The sequence below is a fragment of the Leopardus geoffroyi genome, chromosome C3 (genome assembly GCF_018350155.1).
Source record: "Leopardus geoffroyi isolate Oge1 chromosome C3, O.geoffroyi_Oge1_pat1.0, whole genome shotgun sequence".
Taxonomy (NCBI): Eukaryota; Metazoa; Chordata; class Mammalia; order Carnivora; family Felidae; genus Leopardus; species Leopardus geoffroyi.
The window spans coordinates 53,257,605-53,278,812 of record NC_059338.1 but is presented as its reverse complement, the minus strand read 5'-3'; the positions used below and the strand labels follow the sequence as shown (position 1 = coordinate 53,278,812).

Genomic DNA, 21,208 nt, shown 5'->3' with positions numbered 1-21,208 from the left:
TGTGCATACCATTTTGTGTCCTGCCTTTTTCAGTAATTGTGTATAGTGATCAGCTTTGAATATTTTAAACTATTTTAGAAGTATAAATTCAAAATTCAAAATGTAAAATCCTTAAAACTCTTAATACTGCGTGTATTAATACATCACATTTTAGTGAAATGTTTATAAATGTATACTTTTAAATGATGGCATAAATGCCACTCTGAAGATCTACAATTTTTTCAAGCAAAGCTTTGAGAAATTGCCCATGTTTTTTATTCTCAGGAATCTCATAATTATTAATTACTACCACAAATGTCTTGTGTTAAAAAGAATTAACAGTACCTCTCTGCAGCTTAATATGGTGATTTTATCTATCTGGTCTCCAATGGTTAAATGCTGCCATTTGAGCTCCTCCATTCACCTCCCCTGCTATCTTACTATTCTATGGAAATCAAAAATTCCCAAGTTCATGGCAACATTTCTTACAATTAACATTGCCTGCAGAGGACAACCAATACAGGGTTTTTCAAGGATAATGAAGATCCTATCACCAAGGCACTTATTGACTGATTAAATCTTTCCTATTTAATAATTTATTAATGCTTTGGTGAAAGGAATGCTACCTAGGTGCCCAGGAGGTTAGTGTGTGACTGAGAATCTCTGCCTTAATATATCCATTTCCCTAAACCTTAGGTTTAATTTTTATGATATACCAATTCAGTCTTGCATTTCAGTTTCACTTACTATGGGCCGCCATTGAAGCCAGGCCCACTACCAATCAAGCAAAATGTTAGAGTCGCACCCAGGGACTGAACAAACATATTAAATCTCCAATCCTATATTAATCCTATATAGCACTGTATTAATGACTTTGGCCAGACCCAACCTTATTGTTTTTCCTTTGGATGACCTCTAGAATATACTCTAAATATGCTTCACAGATTTTTGACAATACAAGTTGTCCTTTAACTGTTAGCTTTACTGTGTATTTCCTCACCTTCAATAGATACTGCAATTTTTCTTCTGAGCTATATGGGAAATTAGTTATTGTCGTGGCTGAAGCTTTGGTAGGATACTTGATGTGGATCTTGAGGAGGTAGGTGTGTTCAAATTTTGGGTATTGTCCACATACAAATTATATTTAAGCAATAAGATTGGATGCGGCCACTTACCAAAAAAGTGATTACAGATAGGAAAGAAAAGAGGTGCAAGGGCCAAACCCAACTTTTAGAGATCTGGTTGAGGAAGATGAACCAGCAAAGAAGGAATGACCAAGAGGTAAGGGGAAACCTGATTCCTACATGTAAGCAAAGAGTGTGTTTCAAGGAGAAAAGAGAGATCAATGAACTGAGAATTAACCATTGGCTTTGGCCACATAAAGTTTATTGCTGATCTTGACAGGCAGTTTGAATTGAATGATGGGGGAATAATACTGTGATTGGAGTAAGTTTAAGAAAAGACGTGGAAAGAACTTGTAAACAGAATGTAGGCAATGCTTCTGAGGAGCTTTGTTATAACAAGAGTAGAAGAATGAAGTGGGAGCCAAAGGAAGATTCTCTCTGTCACTCAGGATAGGATGTTTCACAGCATGTTTCTATGCTCATGTGAATGATCCAGTTGAGATGGAAGAATTGATGTGCAAGAGGGTGAGGGGACAATTACTAATGTCCTTGATGAAGTATGATGAGCTACAATGGCATCCAGCGCTCAAATGGAGGGGTTGGCTTTAGGAGCCCAGACAGTTCATTTTTAGGAACAGGAGGAAAGACAGTCTCTGGGCACAGATGTAGGGTGGGCAGATATGGTAATGTTAGGAACTTGTAGAAACTCTCTTCTGAGTGTTTTCATTTTCTCAGCAAATTAGAAATGTCAATTTGAAAAGAATTACTTTTGAAAATTTCACTAAAATTTTATGAAGATTTTACACAACTTATTTTTCAAATTAATTTTATTGAGGCATAATTTACATACAGTAAGATGTACAGATCATATGTTTGTAACTTGATCAGTTAAGACAAATGTACATTTCCATGTAACAAACACTCCAGTCAAGACAAACACAAGATGGTTCTATCAACGCAGCAAGTTCACTCCAGCCACTTTCTGTTTAAGCCCCTCATCCCTCTCCCTTACTCCCCTTGCTGTCCAGAAATCCCAGGCAATGATTGTTCTGATTTTTATCACTATAGATTAGTTTTACATATTCTTTTTTTTTTAAATTTTTTAACGTTTATTTATTTTTGAGACAGCGAGAGACAGAGCACGAGCTGGGGGGTGGGCAGAGAGAGAGGGAGACACAGAATCTGAAGCAGGCTCCAGGCTCTGAGCCATCAGCACAGAGCCCAACGTGGCACTCAAACTCAAGAGCTGTGAGATCATGATCTGAGCCAAAGTCGGACACCCAACCGAGCCACCCAGGCACCCCAGTTTTACATATTCTTAATCTTCATATGGATGGAATAACAAAGTATGTAGTGTTTTGTGTCTGGCTTCATTTGAAATAATCCATTTTAGGGGCGCCTGGGTGGCGCAGTCGGTTAAGCGTCCGACTTCAGCCAGGTCACGATCTCACGGTCCGTGAGTTCGAGCCCCGTGTCGGGCTCTGGGCTGATGGCTCAGAGCCTGGAGCCTGTTTCCGATTCTGTGTCTCCCTCTCTCTCTGCCCCTCCCCCATTCATGCTCTGTCTCTCTCTGTCCCAAAAATAAATAAACGTTGAAATAATCCATTTTATTATGTATATCAGCAGTTCATTATTTGTTATTGCTGCATCGTATTCCATGTAGGGACACACTACAATGAGTGCATTCATTCTCCTCGGGATGAACAATTGGGTTGTTTCAAGTTTGGGGCTATTATGGATAAAGCTACAATAAACATTCTTGTGCTAATCTTTTTGACAACTGTTTTTCAACTCCAAAATGTGAACATTGGGACAGACCTTTTCCCTTAGCTACAGGTTCATGCACCCTGTTCCCTACATGAAACAACACTTGAATGATTCCTAGATTCCTTAAACTTAAAATGTCCCAAACTGAACTTTCCCCCAAAACTAATCCTCCAGTATCTCCACTCTCAGAAACAGAATCACCCAGTAGCCCCTGCTAGAAACTAGTAATCACTCTTAACTCTCCTCTCCCTCACCTGCAGTGTCCAATCATTCTGTTGATTCTTTCTCCTAAATATCTGTCAAACCCCCTCATTTATCTACACTACAGTCCAATCCTTTATCTACACAGAAAAAAAAAATTTTTCTGACCCTCAAAGCTGATCATCTTTTTCCTGTTAAACTCTTCCATAATATCCCTTGACTTACCTTTAGGATAAAAACCAAACCCCTTGGGGCGCCTGGGTGGCGCAGTCGGTTAAGCGTCCGACTTCAGCCAGGTCACGATCTCGCGGTCCGTGAGATCGAGCCCCGCGTCGGGCTCTGGGCTGATGGCTCGGAGCCTGGAGCCTGTTTCCGATTCTGTGTCTCCCTCTCTCTCTGCCCCTCCCCTGTTCATGCTCTGTCTCTCTCTGTCCCAAAATTAAATAAACGTTGAAAAAAAAATTAAAAACAAAAAACCAAACCCCTTAGCAAAGCTTATAGTCATGATCTAGCCCCTGACCACCTCTGTAGCCTGATCTCTAATCTCCAGCCACAGTGAACATGTTTGTATTCTGTAAATGTCCCTTATTGCTTCTTATAAGAGCTCTTCACTTTGTCTAAAACATTCCCTTCCCTCTTTTTGTTTGCCTGGCTAATTCCCAGCAACTTTTAGGTTTCAGCTAAAATTTCACTTCCCTTGGTCTGTCATCTTTGATCCCTAAAAGTAAGGCCAATTCCCCTTACTTCCATGCCTTATAGCACACACTTGATTATAGTTACTTGTTGAGTTTCTTTATTTCCCCGTAGCTCCAAGACAAGTCTTGTTGTTCACTGCTGCATTCCTAATGCTTAGCAAGTAAATAGCAAGTCAATAAATATCTGTGAATTGAATGAATGAATAAATAATGTTTAATGGGCTTTAATGTCCATTGCCCATATTTTACAGCACAATTTCCTCATCTGGAACTTTTATTTTGATTTCATTATTAGTTGAATATATACTCAAGATTTCTTTAAGGGAGAGAATATGAACGTTGTTCTATTCTGAAGCCTCTCATGTTTTTCTCTTGCCATCACTCCTGAACACATTGCTTCACACTTGGTTCACACTTAAACAATAGCTTGGATTTCAAATTTTATCCCTCCAAACTCTGTTACAAACTCTGTTACGGTGGAAGCTCTAAATGAAGACTACCTGATGTTTGGTCATTTATAAATGATCTGTCTTAGTCTGTCTGAATGCTTATAAAATTATTTTCATCTCATTCCCGTCTCCCACCAGATATGTCTAGAAGTGGTAGCTTTCCCCATTTATTTTGTAATGTTTCTATTTTATTTTACTAATATTTATTATTTTTTTAATGTTTATTTATTTTCGAGAAAGAGAGAGACAGAGTGTCAGTAGGGAAGGGGGGCACAGAGAGAGGGAGACACAGAATCTGAAGCAGGCTCCGGGGTCTGAGCTGTCAGCACAGAGCCTGACCTGGGGCTCGGGCTCATGAACTACGAGATCATGACCTGAGCCCAAGTTGGATGCTTAACCAACTGAGCCACCCAGGTGCCACTGTTTTTCTCTATTTTAAAATCTTCTTTTAGGTCCAAACATTTTTTTATCAGTTTGTCTTTGATTTACTACTACTTTGTCCACATTCTTTTGGGTTACTCCTCAGACATACTTGTAATCCTCAGTTTGGGTTTTTTTTTTTAAACTTTTAATGTTTTATTTATTTTTGAGAGAGAGAGACAGAGTGTGAGCAGGGGAGGGGCAGAGAGAGAGGGAGAGGCAGAATCCGAAGCAGGATCCAGGCTCTGAGCTGCCAGCACAGAGCCTGAAGCGGAGATCGAACCCATGAACCGTGAGATCATGACCTGAGCCGAAGTCGGACACTTAACTGACTGAGCCACCCAAGCACCCCTCTCAGTTTGGGTTTTATCTCATCTTCTCTTCTTTTGTTCCTTCTGATTCTCTTTTGTACAGGCCATAACTTCTCGCTTTCTTATTTAGGATGTCAAACAGATTTCTAAATGAAAATCACTTTCAGAGGTAGGTAAATCTTCCGGATTATATTACTTCTCCCTTATCTATATTATTTTACATATCTTTCTTGGGCAAGAAGAGGGTTTGGGTGCCCAATGTGGATCAGGATTGGGGGCAGGTTGTGTGCCTGTAGGCAGAACTGGCCAACAGTTGTGGGGAGGGAGCAAAGGGGAGCCCTGTCTACGAGCCTTGTTAGGGAGCCTTGAGAAACAAACAATAATCTGAAACATGAAATCTGTGGGGGGAAATGAACTCAAGAACTGGATCTTTTTCAAGTATTTTCAGGCAAGACTGACCTTAGCTAGTAGGTTCTAGAGACAGAGCCAGGGATGTTAACGTGAAGAAATTAAACACACAACCATGTGATAGCTGTTCATAGTGCTAGATTTGGAGGGAATTAAGACCTTAGGTTAGTTTGGGTAGTTTTCCCACTTTATATTCCCACCTATATCCAACATATCTGTCATACACCCAGGCAGGAAATATGGATTTCCTTTCGTTCCACTCTCAGATTTCTAACTAGAGGCCAGATTAATACACCCATGTCCACAGTAATTCCCAGTGATTTTTGTCTTCCATGGCCTTGCTATACTGTGATAGGACATTGTGGTCCAAATGTCACTACCTGAGATACAGGAACTAGCTGGTTCTCTGACAAACCAAACCAATGGAATTCCTGATCTATCATCAGCTCTGCGAGCATGTGACCAACACTCTGCCTATAGACTTTGTTCACAGGGACAAATCTGCCAGGACAGATGAACTAGCACCTGCTCTCCATCCCCACCCCACCCTTCCCTACAGACTTTTGGAAGTTGCAGTCTCCAGATGCATGCAGGAAGACGATAGCCTCCAACATTATCATAACCAAAAAGATATGGTTCCACAGAAGGGCCAGCTGCTCAGTCAATCTGCAGCTCTGCATGGACCCTGACTTTCTGAGTCAGCAAGCTGACAGCAGGGGAAGGATGCTCAGACTCCCTGTCTTCTTTCAGGTGGGTAGATCTGCCCTGTGTAATGATGCAGAGCATGAATGGGCCACCGATTGTTTTTCTGAATCCAACTTCATCAGCCTTATAAGTTGGAGTCTTCCTCCTGGCAGCAAGAGGCTTGTCATTTTTTGTGATCTGCATTGGTATGACTTTTATAACTTCTCTTTGTCTTTTTATGTGTTTCAGGCAGCAGTCGGGAGAGGCTGAATCAGGGGCTGCTGGCCAAGTACCATTTAAAGCTAGAAATGCTTCATTGATTTTTATCGATACCGCATCAGCCTGTTCTCCACTCCTCCAGTCTCCGACTGCAGGATTTCCCAAGGCACAGGTTTTGGTTGGCTGCTCAGTCTTCAGTCTAGATTAATGTACTCTTACACCTTCACATCCGGTACCTGGTGAGTCTCAAACTGCTGTCTCCAGTCCTGTTTTCTCATCTGAATTGTGATCCTGCTTAAAAGACATTTCTACCTGTCTACTCCACAAAGTTATTGTGTCCTTGATGGATGTACTTTTACCTAATTTATTCAAATTGCTAAACTAATAGAGCCCCAAGTCATCAGGACAGGAAATAAAACACTTTGTGCATGGGCCATTTGGTTAATCTGTGGGAGGCATAACCCCATTTTCATTCCTTTGTTTCTTGGAGAGGAGAAAGTGTACCATATATTTGCCAAGGGTATAGAGCATTTACTTCATCGGGCAGGACCACACCCCCGCTTCCCATCTCAATATAGCATGATCCCCTAGCTGGCAGTGTAACTGAGTTTTCAGTAGCCATGTCACTGTTCTTTAGGGTTTGCACCAACTGCTTCTGAGTGGGAGGGTGCAAGACAAGATCTGTAAACTGAATGAGTGTCAAACTGTTGACTCACAGAATTCATTAGCCTAAAATAATGTTGTATGGAAAATTCATATCATGTAGGATATTTTCAGTTGCAAGAAACAGAATACCCACTGACTTATAGTTCTTGAAATTTTTCCCACGAGAAGGATATCTCTTTTGCACTGTCCTTCAGCATTTGCCTAAATGGAGTTGAATGTCACAGAAGTTCATTTAGAGTGAGAGCTACCATACTGTGCAGAGCTTTCTATAAATTTGGTTGGATTTTTTTTTTCTCCTGAGGCAAGTGATCTTAAGGAAGAATCCATGAGGTCACAGAAGTAGGATGTGGGAGGTCCGATAGCGAAGTCAGAAAAAAGGCATGTGGAGTGTAAGCCACTGCATGTATAACTTCTTTGTGACTTTGGCACCTGTTTGGGTGTAGTCTTGTTTACATTGTTTCCACTTGATGATGGTGTGCTGATGCTTGGCTTTATGTCTGGCTAGACGATACTAAGTTCATGATGAAAACGAGGTATCTCAGGGGCATGCATTGAGTGTCTCTCAGGGATCAATAGTGAGCCACAGGCTGTTAGCAAATAAATATACATATGTATTATATATATGTAAATTTTTACTATATTTTATATAATATATTATGTAATTTTATTTTATTTTTTGAGAGAGACACAGACAGAGACAGAGGGAGAGAGGGAGAGAGAATTCCAAGCAGGCTCCACACCCAGCATGGAGCTCGAATTGGGGCTCAGTCCCACGACTGTGAGGTCATGACCTGAGCCAAAACCAACAGTTGGATGCTTAAACAACTGAGCCACTCAGGTGCCAGTATATTACATAATTTTACATAAGGGGTCGTAGCTTTGTTTTGCATCAAAGTCCTGTTGTGGTTCTTCTAACAAACTTTATTCTTTCAACAACATTATAATCTAGCACACTTTGGGCACAACTGGCTCAGAGCTACTGGCACTTCAGCCTGGATAAGTTGGGATTTTCTCTCTAGAATGAAGATCAGGTTGCCACTTGTCTACCACTAAGAAAGAGACACAAGACAGTTGACCCTTGAACAACACGAGTTTGAACTGCCTTGGTCCACTTATAAATGGATTGTTTTCAGTTAGTATAGTCCAGTATTAATGTATTTTCTCTTCCTTTTAATTTTCTTTAAAAATTTTTTTTGAATTTTTTTAAAACATTTATTCTTTTTTTGAAAGACAGAGAGAGACAGAGTGCAAATGGGGGAGGGGCAGAGAGAGAGGGTGACACAGAATTGGAAGCAGGCTCCAGGCTCTGAGCTGTCAGCCTAGAGCCCAATGCAGGGCTTGAACTCATGACCCATGAGATCATGACCTAAGTTATAGTCAGATGCCCAACCGACTGAGCCACCCATGCACCCCTAAAAAAATTTTTTTAACATTTATTTATTTTTGAGAGACAGAGCGCTAGAGGGGTTGGGACAGAGAGAGAAGGAGACGCAGAATCTGAAGCAGGCTCCAGGCTCTGACTTGTCAGCACAGAGCCCAATGTGGGGCTCGAATCCACGAACCGCGAGACCATGACCTGAGCCGAAGTCGGACGCTTAACTGGCTGAGCCACCCAGGAGCCCTTCTTCCTTATAATTTTCTTAATTTTTTTCTCTTCTCTAGCTTAGTTTATTATAAGACTACCATATATAATACAAAATACGTGTCAATAGACTGTTTATGTTATTGGTAAGGCTTCCAGTCAACAGTAGGGTAATAATTAAGTTTGGGGGTAGTCAAAAGTCATACAAAGATTTTTGACTCTGTGGGGGCTTGGCACCCCTAAGTCCCTGTTGTTCAAGAAACAACTGTCCTTGGTGAACCCCCTTGGATTTGGGAGGTAATGTGTATCACATGGATATGCTGCTCTGACCTATTTTCAGGTTAACACAAAAGGTTCTCAGCTTTAAGAGGGACCCAGAAAAAGAAGTTTCTCTAGCTGAACAGTTAAGGTTACTGGTAATGTTTAAAGTGTTAAAAGCCAGTGTGAAAGGCTCCATACTGTATAATGTGAACAACATGACACTGTAGAAAAGGCAAAACTATTGACACAGTAAAAAACTCAGTGGGTGCCAGTGATTTGGGGAGAGGGAAAGAGGATTGAATAGGTAGAGCAAAGGGGATTTTTATGGTGGTGAAACTATTCTGTATTATACTGCAATGTTGGATACATGATAATGTTGGATACATGCAGTTTTCAAAACCCAAAACATTGTTTAACACAAAGAATAAACCTTAAAGGAAACCATGGACTTTAATAGTATATCAATATTGGTTTGTAAATTGTAACAATGTATCCTACTAATGCAAGATGTTAATAATAGGAGAAACTATGTGGGGGAAAATAAGGGATATTTGGAACTCTCTGTACTTTTTGTACAATTTTTCTATAAACTTAAAACTGCTCTAAAAATAAGTATATTAATAAAAAAGCAGGTACAAATTTTTACTAAGAGCGCAGTCTAAATTAATATTGCAGAAGAAAAGATTTCATTGATTAGTAGTATGCTTTAGCCTACCCATATTTTAATAGGCCTCCATTTTTGTACTTCATTTTTGGAGTAACATGCCATTTTTTTCCTTTTCATTGGGGCCTGCTGGAACAAGAGGAGAGCTATGTTAGTTTTTGATAGCTTCTCTATGATGGCTCTGGTTTTGATTAAATTCCTTTGATTCACTAGTCTCTCAGTAAAAAAATAAATTGGGGGTTCTCAGTAAAAGGAAACACATGCATCTAATTTTCCTCCCTTCAGAAATTCCACTAAAACTTAGTTAAAAAAAAATTTAAGGCCATAAACTGACAAGCTAGTAAACATGAGAATAAACAACATCAAAGACATTTCATAGGCTATGAAGCAGACAGGTTGGTGGTTACTCAGAGGAGTCCAGAGAAAGTGGGCTCTTAACCTAGTAGGGGAAATAAACTGATTTCCATCGCAGAAATGCTTAAAATGCCAGGGATTATCAGGACCAGGCACCTCTGGAAATGGAAATAAAAGTTGGAGAATGTTAAAAACGGAAGATTAGTTGAAAGCTAATGATGGAACAGATAGCTAAATCTTGTTTCTTACTCCACACTGCTGGTTATCTATTCCCAGCCCCCACCATAGACTAGAGACTCCTTCTTTGGGGAGGGTAAAACTGAGAGTGTCTGGTCTGAGGGCTATCAGTCATAGTGGAACGTGGGGTAACACACCAGACATGTGGGAATGAGAGTGTATCTGAATGCTGAGTTCTCTTACCTTGTCTGACGCCAACATTGGCAGTCAGATTGGAAGATCCTTCTCTGAGGATCAGACCAGCCCATGAAGAAAGCTAAAGATATCAGTTTGGGGGTTCCTCAACAAACAGCCCAGCCCTAAAGCTCAGAGCTGACATATACTTAAAGGTTTGTATTTAAAAAGTTTTTAATTTAATTTTAAGTGTTATATTAGTTTCAGGTGTACAATACAGTGATTCAACACTTCCATACATCACCATTGAGTGGTGTCATGACATGTGCATTCCTTAACCCCCATCACCTACTTCACCCATCCCTGAACCCACCTTCCCTCCAGTAACCACCAGTTTCTTCTCCATAGTTAAGAGTCTATTTTTTTTAATTTAATTTTTAATGTGTATTTATTTTTGAGAGAGGGAGAGAGAGAGAGAGCATGAGAGGGGGAGGGGCAGAGAGAGAAGAGGGCGGGGTGGGGGGAGACACAGAATCTAAAGCAGGCTCCAGGCTCTGAGCTGTCAGCACAGAGCCCGATGTGGGGCTCAAACCCACGAACCATGAGATCATGACCTGAGCCGAAGTCTGACACTTACCCGACTGAGCCACCCAGGTGCCCTGTTAACAGTTGATTTCTTGTTTTGCCTTTCTCTCTCCCCTTTTTGCTCCCTTTCTTTCTTAAATTCCACATATGAGTCAAGTTATATGGTATTTGTCTTTCTCTGACTGACTTATGTCACTTAGCATGATACTCTCTAGTTCCATCCAGATACTTAAAGCTTTCAATTAGTTTTTAGTGTCATACTCTTAAATATGAGCAAACAATTAACAGAAAGTTGAAGAAAACTTATAAAGAAAGATATAATCCCAAATAAATAAATACAAAGAAGAATATTTGAGGAAATAACAATGAGGCAAGAGAGAAAAAACTTAAATACAAGATATTACATTCATGAAACAAGACGCTACATAAAAACAATATTCAGATTGCAAAAATTATTCTTTGGAATTAAAGTTATGGTAGCATAGATGAAAATCTCAACAGAAGAGTTGGAAGATCCAGTTGAGGAATCATCCAGAGGGTAGAGCAAAAACACCAAGGGCTAGGAAATAAGAGAAGAAAAAAAATCCAGAGAACAAGGTCAAGAGGTCCAACATCTGAATAATAGGAGTTTCAGACAGAGAGAAATAAGAAAACAACTGGGGAGGCATTAAGAAGATAATTTACAAAAATTTCCCGGAACTGAACCTCATGAGTTTTTAGATTGAAAGATCTCACTCAGTGTATACGCGCCACCAGGGATGAAAAAAGACCCACACCCAGACACATTACTATGAAAGTTAAGAACACAAGAGATGAAGAGAAGAGACTACAAACTTCCAAAAAGGAAAAAAGAGGTCTCATACAAAGGATCAAGAATCAGAATGTCTTTTGAGTCCTCAGTAGTAATACCGGAAAGCAGAAAGCAATGGTGAAATTGTCTCAAAATTCCCAGGGAAAATTACTTCTATATTCTATATCTCTGTATATTTATGTATTAGTTCTATATCCAGTATGCATGTAGAGGGAAAGAAGACATTTTCAGACATGCAAGATCTCAAAAAATTTACTTCCCAGGTGTCCTTTCTCATGAACTTACTGAAGGTTGGGTCCCATCAAAACAAAAGACCTATCCTAGGAGAAAAGAGAAAGGAACCTCCAAGGTGTTTGCAGAGGGAGATCCTAGGACAACAGCTATGCCACAAGTCAAAGTTGGAGTAGGTCAGAGGCCCTGGGACGGAAATATTTAGCAAGATAAAACTGATAGAATATTTACCGACCAGAAGAGAGACTGATTGAATTAGTGGTTAGAAAATTAAGCAAACATACACATGAAAATTATTAACTCCAGGGAAAGCAAAACATTTGCAGGAAAAAAAAATGACGATAGTTGACTCTGTTCTGAAATCACCATTGAAATGCCTTAAAAGCATAAAGTTGAACAAAAATCAAAATGGCTGCACTAATGCTTTGAGAAGCATTATTTTAAACTAAGTAACCTTTTCCTTCTCTTCTGCAAACCTTGCCTTCTCCCTTCTTAGCCTTTTGTTTTAGGAACCCAGGCCTACCCTGAAGACACGACTAAGGAGGCTGGCAGTACACAGTTCCTATCAAGACCAGCTAGATCCTGTATTTCCCTATAAAGCTCCCTCCCCACTTCCTCCAGTGGGCTTGCAGTTTTGAAGGCTTTAGCCTGCTGCAACCTCCTTTGCCTGGCAAAGCAATAAAGCTACTTTTCCTCTTCATCCCAAACTCTGTCTTTGCATTATATTTTGGTTCCAAAGCATGGAGGTCAGTTTTTGTCAACATATATACATCTAATAATATAAACACCATCTATTTATCTAATCACTATACTATGATGATGAGGAATGGGACACTGACTGTATATGTATGTGTTTAATTGTGGTGGGGTGAGGAAAACCAATAGAGAATGCCTACTAAAAGAACGTGGTGTAGCAATAGAAGCGTGGTATCTAGAGTATAGAGGTGCATGGGAGGAAAGTCATCTAGAGTTGAAAGTAATTGTCTTTGATATGAGAGGAATGATGGGTAGGACTGAGGACGCTTCTTTAATATATCTTGTTAAATTTGTTCACTTTTTAAAAAAATGAAGACAAGGGGTGCCTGGTGGCTCAAGTCATGATCTTGCGGTTCGTAAGTTCGAACCCCACATCTGCCAGCAGAGAGCCTGCTTCGGATCATCCGTCCCCCCTCTCTGTATGCCCCTTCCCTGCTCATGCTTTCTCTCTCAACAATAAATAAATCATTAAAGATCTTAAAAAATGAAGACAAGGGTTCATTGGTAATCACAATATTTAAGAGACATTATTTAGGACACTGCAATAATTATTATTTTTCTACCATGTCTTGTACACGGTGAGTACTCTCAGTTGTTTTCTCAATTGAACCCTTTAAAATGTGTCAGCAATTGTAGCAAGTCATTACTGGCCTGTAAGATCCTTGAGATCAAGGATAATTTCTTATACATCTTTATAGTTTCTTCGGGGCATAGTGTGGCATCATTTGCATTTTACTTGTATTAATGTGTAGGAGTTTTCATGGTTAAGTCCCACGAAGACCCGAGTCAAATTCCTTTATATTCTTAGTTAACGTATAAGTGATACTGAGTTGAACATTTAACTTCACAAATAAGTTCTGCCTCTCAGTCAAGAAGTCAGCCGACAAAATTGTTTTGAGTGGGCAAGACAGATCACATAGTTCTTTATTAACTATATTACATTCCCCATGAAAAGAATCTGAGAGATTTTCCCAAGGTCCCCCAGAGAAGCAGGCAGCACCTCCTCTTCTAAGTCAGATCATTTGCCACATTTTTGTGATAAATACACTTAGAGTAGGTGTGAGGAAAAAGTCAGAAGGGTTTATCCCACTTGAGATTAACAGGCAGTGTAATTGGTCTTTGACCAGAGTGTTGATGGATAAAAGACAAAAACTGGTGTACAAATTCAGCTTTCACTTTGTTGAAAGGGTATTAAAAATAGAAAGGAATTCTATTTAGGTTAGACATGAAGGTTGAGATATAATAAGAACTTTTGTAAAGGAGTGGGCTTGAGCTCTTTTTTTCTTACTGAAGAGTCCAAATTATGAAGCTGCCAGAATAATCATCCTGCCTGCTTGCTTGTATTTCTGGTGCCCTGATTAATCACATGGCTGTCCTAAATCAGCAGTTTTTAATCTATAAATTCACAGCTCCAGAGAGTTCATGTGAGATTATCCAGACACTATTTAAAGGACCAGAGAGCAAGGAAACAAAGGAGGCTCTTCGTAGGGGGTATGCAAGTACTTTCCTAATCCCATGGCACTTGGTAATTTTACAAAGTAGATATGGCATCTTTGTCAAGCAAACCTCTTCTAACAGATTCTTCTCTCCATTTGTTCCCTCTCATTATAAACGAAATTTATGTTTTATACCTCCAATAGGGGGCAGTTATTTTAAGTCGAACAATTCTACTATCTTCTCTTTGTTGCAGTAATAGCTGCCTCCTGTATGGACTCTTATCTTGGACATCTTAGATTTTAAAAAAACAAAAAACAAAATACAAAAAACCTCAGAAGAGCATCCCAGGACTTCAGGGAATACAAATGCAATTCAGAAAACTTTTGAGAGATTGGAGTCTAGGAAACAGCAAGTGAAAGGAAACTGCATTAATAATTACTATTTAAAAATCTGCCACCAAGAAGGTAACCACAAACTTAAAAGGGCTTGTCTATTAGCTTCTATAATTTTGGACTGATTTTCAGAGCTATATTTTCTAGGTAAAATCAAAGGAAGCACTCTGCATTTTTGGCATTAATTCAATACTAATACTTTGCATTCACTGTTCCATACTTTTGAAAATGCTGTTCCATCTGTATTTTGAAGTAGATAATGCAGGCATTATTATCATTTATACATTGAGGAAACTGAGACGTGAGAACTTAAGTGACATGGCCAAGACCTCACAACTACAACACGAAAAGCAGGACCAGAATTCTTGTTCTATTGTTTTATTCGTTACCATCTGTCAGTAAATGTTGAATCTTTGATTAATTACAGGCATTCCCACTTTATAGTTTGGAATATAAAGACAAAACCAAAAAATTTAAGGGGTTTGTTCAAGGTCATTCTGTAAGAGAAATGAATAGCTAAGAAAAATACATGAGTGCTGACTTGAAATCCTTTGCTCAAATCACTTGACCACAACAAATGTAAGAGGGAAAGCTAAATAGCTATGTAGAGCACACTGTCCATTACTGTTCTTAAGGTTTATCCTAGATAAAAGGTTTCCATTAAAGTCCATCTCTTCCTGGCAAACACTGTAGCCTTTGGGTAACTATTTGTCTCCTCTAGATGTATTAGAAATGATAGAGAAGCAACAATTTTTTTCCCCTGGGTAAATAATGGAAACAAACCAATCCTTTGTGATGCACAAAAGTCAGAAAGATTAAACTGTTTACAACTCAAATACAGAATTATGTTCATCATACAGATTAAGGTTTATAACAGGCATTGTGTGGCCAAATAAATAATATTATAGTAACATTCTGTTAATCTGGCTTTTAAAACTCAATTTTAAGTCAAAGAAACCACTATACACCAGATGAATGATTGCTTTTGTGTTCTTAGATTTTTTTAAAAAATGGATACTATAGTGGAAATTGGTCATTATTTGGGCCACCTGACCTGCTTCCCTATATTTAGAGAATTCTTCACCTTGTAAATCTTGGTGACCTGCAAAGATTTCTCCCATAATGGAAATAGAAGATCTGAGATACTTTCTTTGCCTCTCTTGCTGCTAAGGTGCAAACATGTATTTAATCACACATCTATGCTCGACCTTTGATTCCAAGTTAAAGATACAAGTTGTTTCTTTCTCTCTTTCTCCTTGTCACTGTCTTTCCTAGTGTCAGTACAGTTACTATAAAGCAACAGTTTCTAATAGCCAAAGTGCATCAAGTACTCGATGTCTGTGGCACCAGCTCTAGGGTGACCACCTTGTCACAATTTGCCTAGCACTTTTTCAGTTTTTGCTTGGAAAGCTCTGAATCCCTGAAAACCTTTCAGTCCCAGGAAAACAACAACGGGAAGTTCGTCTTTGCTGTTTAGCTTGAAGCCTGGTTGTCTAGCCCTTCCAGCAATTCTGTGAGCCACCCAATATATCCTTTCTTTAAAAAAAAAAATTATGGAGGTGTAACCCTATGTTATTTTAATTAATGATTGTTCTGCTTAAATCAGTGACAGTTGGTCTTTGTTACTGCTGCGGTGAACCTTCACTGAAACAGACACCTTTGTGTGGAAGCAGTTTGGAAACCAACGTTTCACCATGACCCGATGGTTAATTCAGCTGCTTGGGTTACTACAAACCCTATGTGATGTTAGTGAAATCTTTTAATATTTTAAAGGTGTAGCAAAAGCATCAATAATGATTATTCTTACCGTATTGTTAAATCCTGAGATATTTCTCATGGTTGAGACTGTTGTGAACCATTTTCCCCTGCTGGTGAGATAAACAAACATTGACAGAAGGTACAATCACTTAGAAGTAAAGCTGATGGCAGGAAGTCTTTGAATTCCCCATCCCATCCCATCCCATCCCATACCCCGCCTTCCCCAAAATTTATGAACGCTTGTTTCTCCAAGAAAAAAAATTTTTAAGTCAAAAAAATAGAAGGAAGTGGTGACTTAAAAAAAGCCACTCAACTATTCATCTTTGGAGCATATGTAAAGTTCTTCGTCATTTCTTCTGATAGTTAGACCATCCCTCTCTCATTCGTTTTCTCCTTCATGACATCCTCACACTCCTGTGCTTGGATTGTTTTGTCCTTTGGAGATAAAACCTTCAGTGAGGATACTCGCTGTTCCTCAAATGATTATTAAAATGTTATTACAGGGGTGTCTGGGTGGCTCAGTTGGTTAAGCGTCCGACTTCGGCTCAGGTCACGATCTCATGGTTCATGAGTTCAAGCTCCATGTGGGGCTTTCTGCTGTCAGCATGGAGCCCACTTTGGATCCACTGTCCTTTTCCCTCTCTGCCTCTCCCCTGCTTATGCATGCTCTCTCTCTCAAAAACAAACATTTAAGAAAATGTTATTGCATAAATAGTACCTCTCTATTAAAGAAAAATAGCAGAAGAAGATGACTAGAAATAAGCATCCATAATTCCACCACTGCCATTTTGGTATTCTTTTTATGTAATTTTTTAAAATTTGGGGTCAAGGGTGCCTGGGTGGCTCAGCTGGTTGAGTGTCTGACCCTTGATTTCAGCTCAGGTCATGATCTTACTGTTGGTGGGATAGAGCCCCACATTAGGCTCTGTGTTGACAACACGGAGCCTGCTTGGGATTCTCTCTCCCTCTCTCTCTGCCCCTTCCCCCACTTTTGCACACGTGCACATGAGTACTTTCTCTTTCTCTCTAAAAATAAATAAATAAACATTAAAACAATTGGGGGCCAAACTGTTTACACTATTTCAAAGCCTGCTTTATTATCAGTACTGTGAATTTTTTTCCGTGTATATGTACACTGATATTTTAAATGCATACTTTACGATGTATGGAAGTATCATAACATGTCATCAATGAACTCTTGGACACTTTTAGTTTTTATCAACAAGACTATTAAAAATTATATAATCTTGGGGTGCCTGGGTGGCTCAGTTGGTTAAGCATCCAAATCTTGATTTCGGCTCAGGTCATGATCTCACGTTTTGTTGAGTTCAAACACCATGTGGGGCTCCACACTGTCAGAGGTTTTTTTTTTAATAAACTTTAGAAACACAACACTATTCTTTAAAAAAAAGTTATATAATCTGGGGCGCCTGGGTGGCTCAATAGGTTAAGTGTCCAGCTCTTGATCTCAGCTCAGGTCTTGATCTCAGGGTTCAAGCCCTATGTTGGGCTGCACAATGAGTGCGAAACCTACTTTAAAAAATAAAATTAAATAGTCTATCCCTGAAGGTTTATTTTCCCAAAATAAATATTGGAATTTTTACATCAGAAGCTGTGCTCAATTTTTGAGAATTTTCTTATATTTTGCCAAAGTACTTGCCAGAAAATTTACCTTTTTATGCTCCCATTATTCATCTCTGGGATGTCTACCCTCAATAGCACTGATATTATTGTTCCTTTTAACATTTGTAGTTTGATAAACGGATATCTCATTGTTTTACTGGTTAGTAGGGAGGCTAAACATTTTAATGTATTTTTTGGCCTTGCATTCCCTCTTTTTTGAATTATTTGCTCCTATCAAGTGCCAATTTTCTTCAAGGTGGATGTTTGAGATTAACCACTTAGTTCTGAAATGCAAAAAAGTATGCTCAAGTTCTGAACATAATTATCAACCCCTCCAAAAAATTGTCATTGTCTGTTTTGCCATCACCACCTAGTTATTTAATTTGTACAAATTTCTTCCTCCCTGAAATACGTTTCTGGTTGATTTTCACTCTTATTCCCTTCTCAAGAAGTCCTTAGATTTTCAAAATTTATTTTCTCTTATCCCATGAAGTGCCATATTAATATTATGCTAAGTATATTAAATTTTAATTTCACTTATTTATTTTGAGAAAGAGAGAGAGGGGTTTAAAAATATTGCCTCACTTTTGAAAATAAAAAGTACATCTTGAGTCTTATATTTGAGGAGTATATTAAATAAGCTTGAGGAACATATTAAACTATTGAATAAATAGTTGCAATGCTAGTATTTGTCTCAAGGTGGGAGTTCAGAGGAAGTGGAGTCAGTATCTCTATAGCAGTATTTGCTGCCTGTTTCCCAACTATTTTGCTGCTTTTTGCTGGCCCTCATGTATGTTATTACCTTAAAATCCATCATTACCCAGTTCTAAAGCCCACCTGCTGGACATTGGTGGAGGCTGTTAGTATCAGTCACACCAGAGAGAGAAGAGTGGGCAGGAAACTCATCAGGGGATCTTGGTTGGCCTCTATATCTTAGCTCTATTTTTAACTCTCTGCAATCAATGTTGATGACATTAGACATTTGCTTAATCTCAGCGCCTTCGGTCACTCTTTCTTTGGCTCATTCCTCTCACACCTTAGACCCTTCTCCCAAGCTACACCCTATGCTTAGAGTGACCATATGCTCTCTTTTTCTCGAGTCCCAATTTCAAATATTCTGTCCTATTGCCAAATCAGATGTCAGACCATATGCTTCATATTTTCTTTGGGGAAATATATTCACTTACCTGTGCTTCAGTTCCCTAAATTCTGCTCATCAAGATTTCTATTGGTTTTGCAAAACAGTTTATGAAAAATGTCATTAATCCAAAATACAGCTCAGATATTCTCTCTTACGGGAAGCATTCCTTCATAGCCTGCCTTCCTTCAGTGCGGCTCATAAGTGCTCCCAGAGCTCTCTCTATGCCTCTTTCCGCAGGGCACAACCCAAGCCTTAGATTTCCCTCACCCACGCATTAGAATCGCCATTCTTGGCATATCTGGAAAAAGCGAAAGCTGAGGAGGGTTGCTCTACATCTATTATGGATTCACCCACCTGCACTTTGATGCTCAGGAAGGTATTCTCTGTCCAGTTAGAGAATACCCTTCATTTTTCTACTGCTAATGGTTTGCATCATACACTCTAGGCCACATTCTCTTTCTCCTGCCTGGTAGCCTATTGATCTGAGTATTCCCCAGCAGTACATGTCCCTATCTTGGTTGTTTCAGTCTAGAATAATACCATGGGTGAGGGGTGGGCTTTCCCATCTAAATCTAGTTGTACAGTCTAGAGTCCAGAAAGAGATTCAGTATTCTAAGGATCTAGGAGACAATTATCAGATCATGCACATATACACACATTGTTTTCTCAAGGACAAACATCAATTTTCAGAGCAGTACCAATAAAGAGGAAAAGAACCCTTGTCCTAATTTTTTTTATATAACACAGCCCTGGTACACAATGGAGATAGGAATTTGCATTATAATGCAGAATAGCATTAATTTTTGTATTCATCTTTCCTTTCTCTTCTGCTTTTAAACAGGGAGCTCCAGGCTAACAAGAAATAAGAAAATGGACCAACTGCTGAGTCTAATTTCCTCCTAATGGATGAGAATATGTTATAAGCTGTGGCCCATGTCTGCAGAAAAACATACAGCTAGCCAGTGCATGAAGAATTTTACATAGTTTCAGGGCACCCATGGATCTGTCTAAAAGATTTCTGCATCTCAGGATAAGAATTCCTGTCATATTTATATGTGTGTTAGGTACTGGGGAAGCAGATATTAATCAAAGAATCATATAGACAAATGTAAATTACCACTGTAATTTTAGGTGCATAACAGGTTGGTTGTCCTAGGCAGAGAGGTCCCAGAAGGCTTTTCTGGCAAAGTGATGATTGGGGTAAAGTCAAACAGAAGGGTAGAGAGAGTCCAGATAGAGGAAATAGCCTGAAAAAAAGTTCTGTGGCCAGGAGGCATAGGTATATTTAGGGAATGGAAAGGCTAGCGTGGCTGATGGACAGAGAATGAGGGAGAGGAAAGCTTCAGAAAGAGGCCAGTTATGAAGGGCCTCATAGGCCAGTTAGGGAACTTAGTCTTTATTCTAGGAGCATTGGAAACTGTTCGTGGCAGAAGGGTGATACCTGGTTTTGGTTATGAATCAAAACTCTGGCTACTATGCGGGAATGAATTAGAGGGAAGCAGGAGTGGGTGGGGAGAGATCAGTTTGGACACTATGACTCTAGTCCAAGGGAAGATGGTAATCTCAAGTACAGAGCTGACTGTGGAGGAAAAGAGAAATGGCTGGGTTCAAGGACTAGCCAGAAGTGAAATGATAGAACTGAGAGATGAGTTGGAAAACAGGAGAACAGGTGAGAGAGAAGGAAATGTTAAGAAGAGCATCCGGGTTTTGGGTTCCATGATAGATTAAATGGTGGTTTGGGGCGCCTGGGTGGCTCAGTTGCTTGAGCGACTGACTTTGGCTCAGGTCATGATCTTACGGTTTGTGAGTTTGAGCCCTGCGTCGGGCTCTATGCTGACAGCTCGGAGCCTGGAGCCTGCTTTGGATTCTGCGTCTCCCTCTCTCTCTGCCCCTCTCCCGGTCATGCTCTGTCTCTCTCTGTCTCAGAAATAAATAAACATTAAAAAAAAATGGTGTGCCATTCAGAGAGATCATACAATGCTAATAGAGGACCAAATTTTGGTGAGGGAAGATACTGGGTTCATTTTGCACTGAACCATTTTGCACTGGGTTCATTTTGCATTGGAACTGAGAAGTCATTAATCTTTTCACTTGAAGCATGTATTAGTCTGCTTAGGTTGCCATAGCAAAATACCACAGACAGGGTGGCCTAAACAACAGACATTTTCTCACAGTTCTGGAGGCTGGGAGTCCAATATCAAAGTGCTAGGAGGGCTAGTCTCTGGTGAGACCTCTTTTTCTGGCTTGCAGTGGTCATCTTCTCACTGTATCTTCACATGGCCTTTCTTCCTGTGCAGAGAGAGAGAGAGAGAGAGAGAGAGAGAGAGGAAATCCTGGTG

At 39.6% G+C, this 21,208-nt stretch overlaps 1 long non-coding RNA gene across 1 annotated transcript; it reads left to right on the top strand.

The window, feature by feature from the left end:
- The first annotated feature begins 5,032 nt into the window (after positions 1–5,032).
- LOC123586488 lies at positions 5,033–20,690 on the top strand. The gene is made up of 3 exons (XR_006706824.1): positions 5,033–5,115; positions 6,288–6,496; positions 19,711–20,690. It is a non-coding gene; the product is annotated as an uncharacterized LOC123586488 (long non-coding RNA).
- The last annotated feature ends 518 nt before the right edge of the window (positions 20,691–21,208 follow it).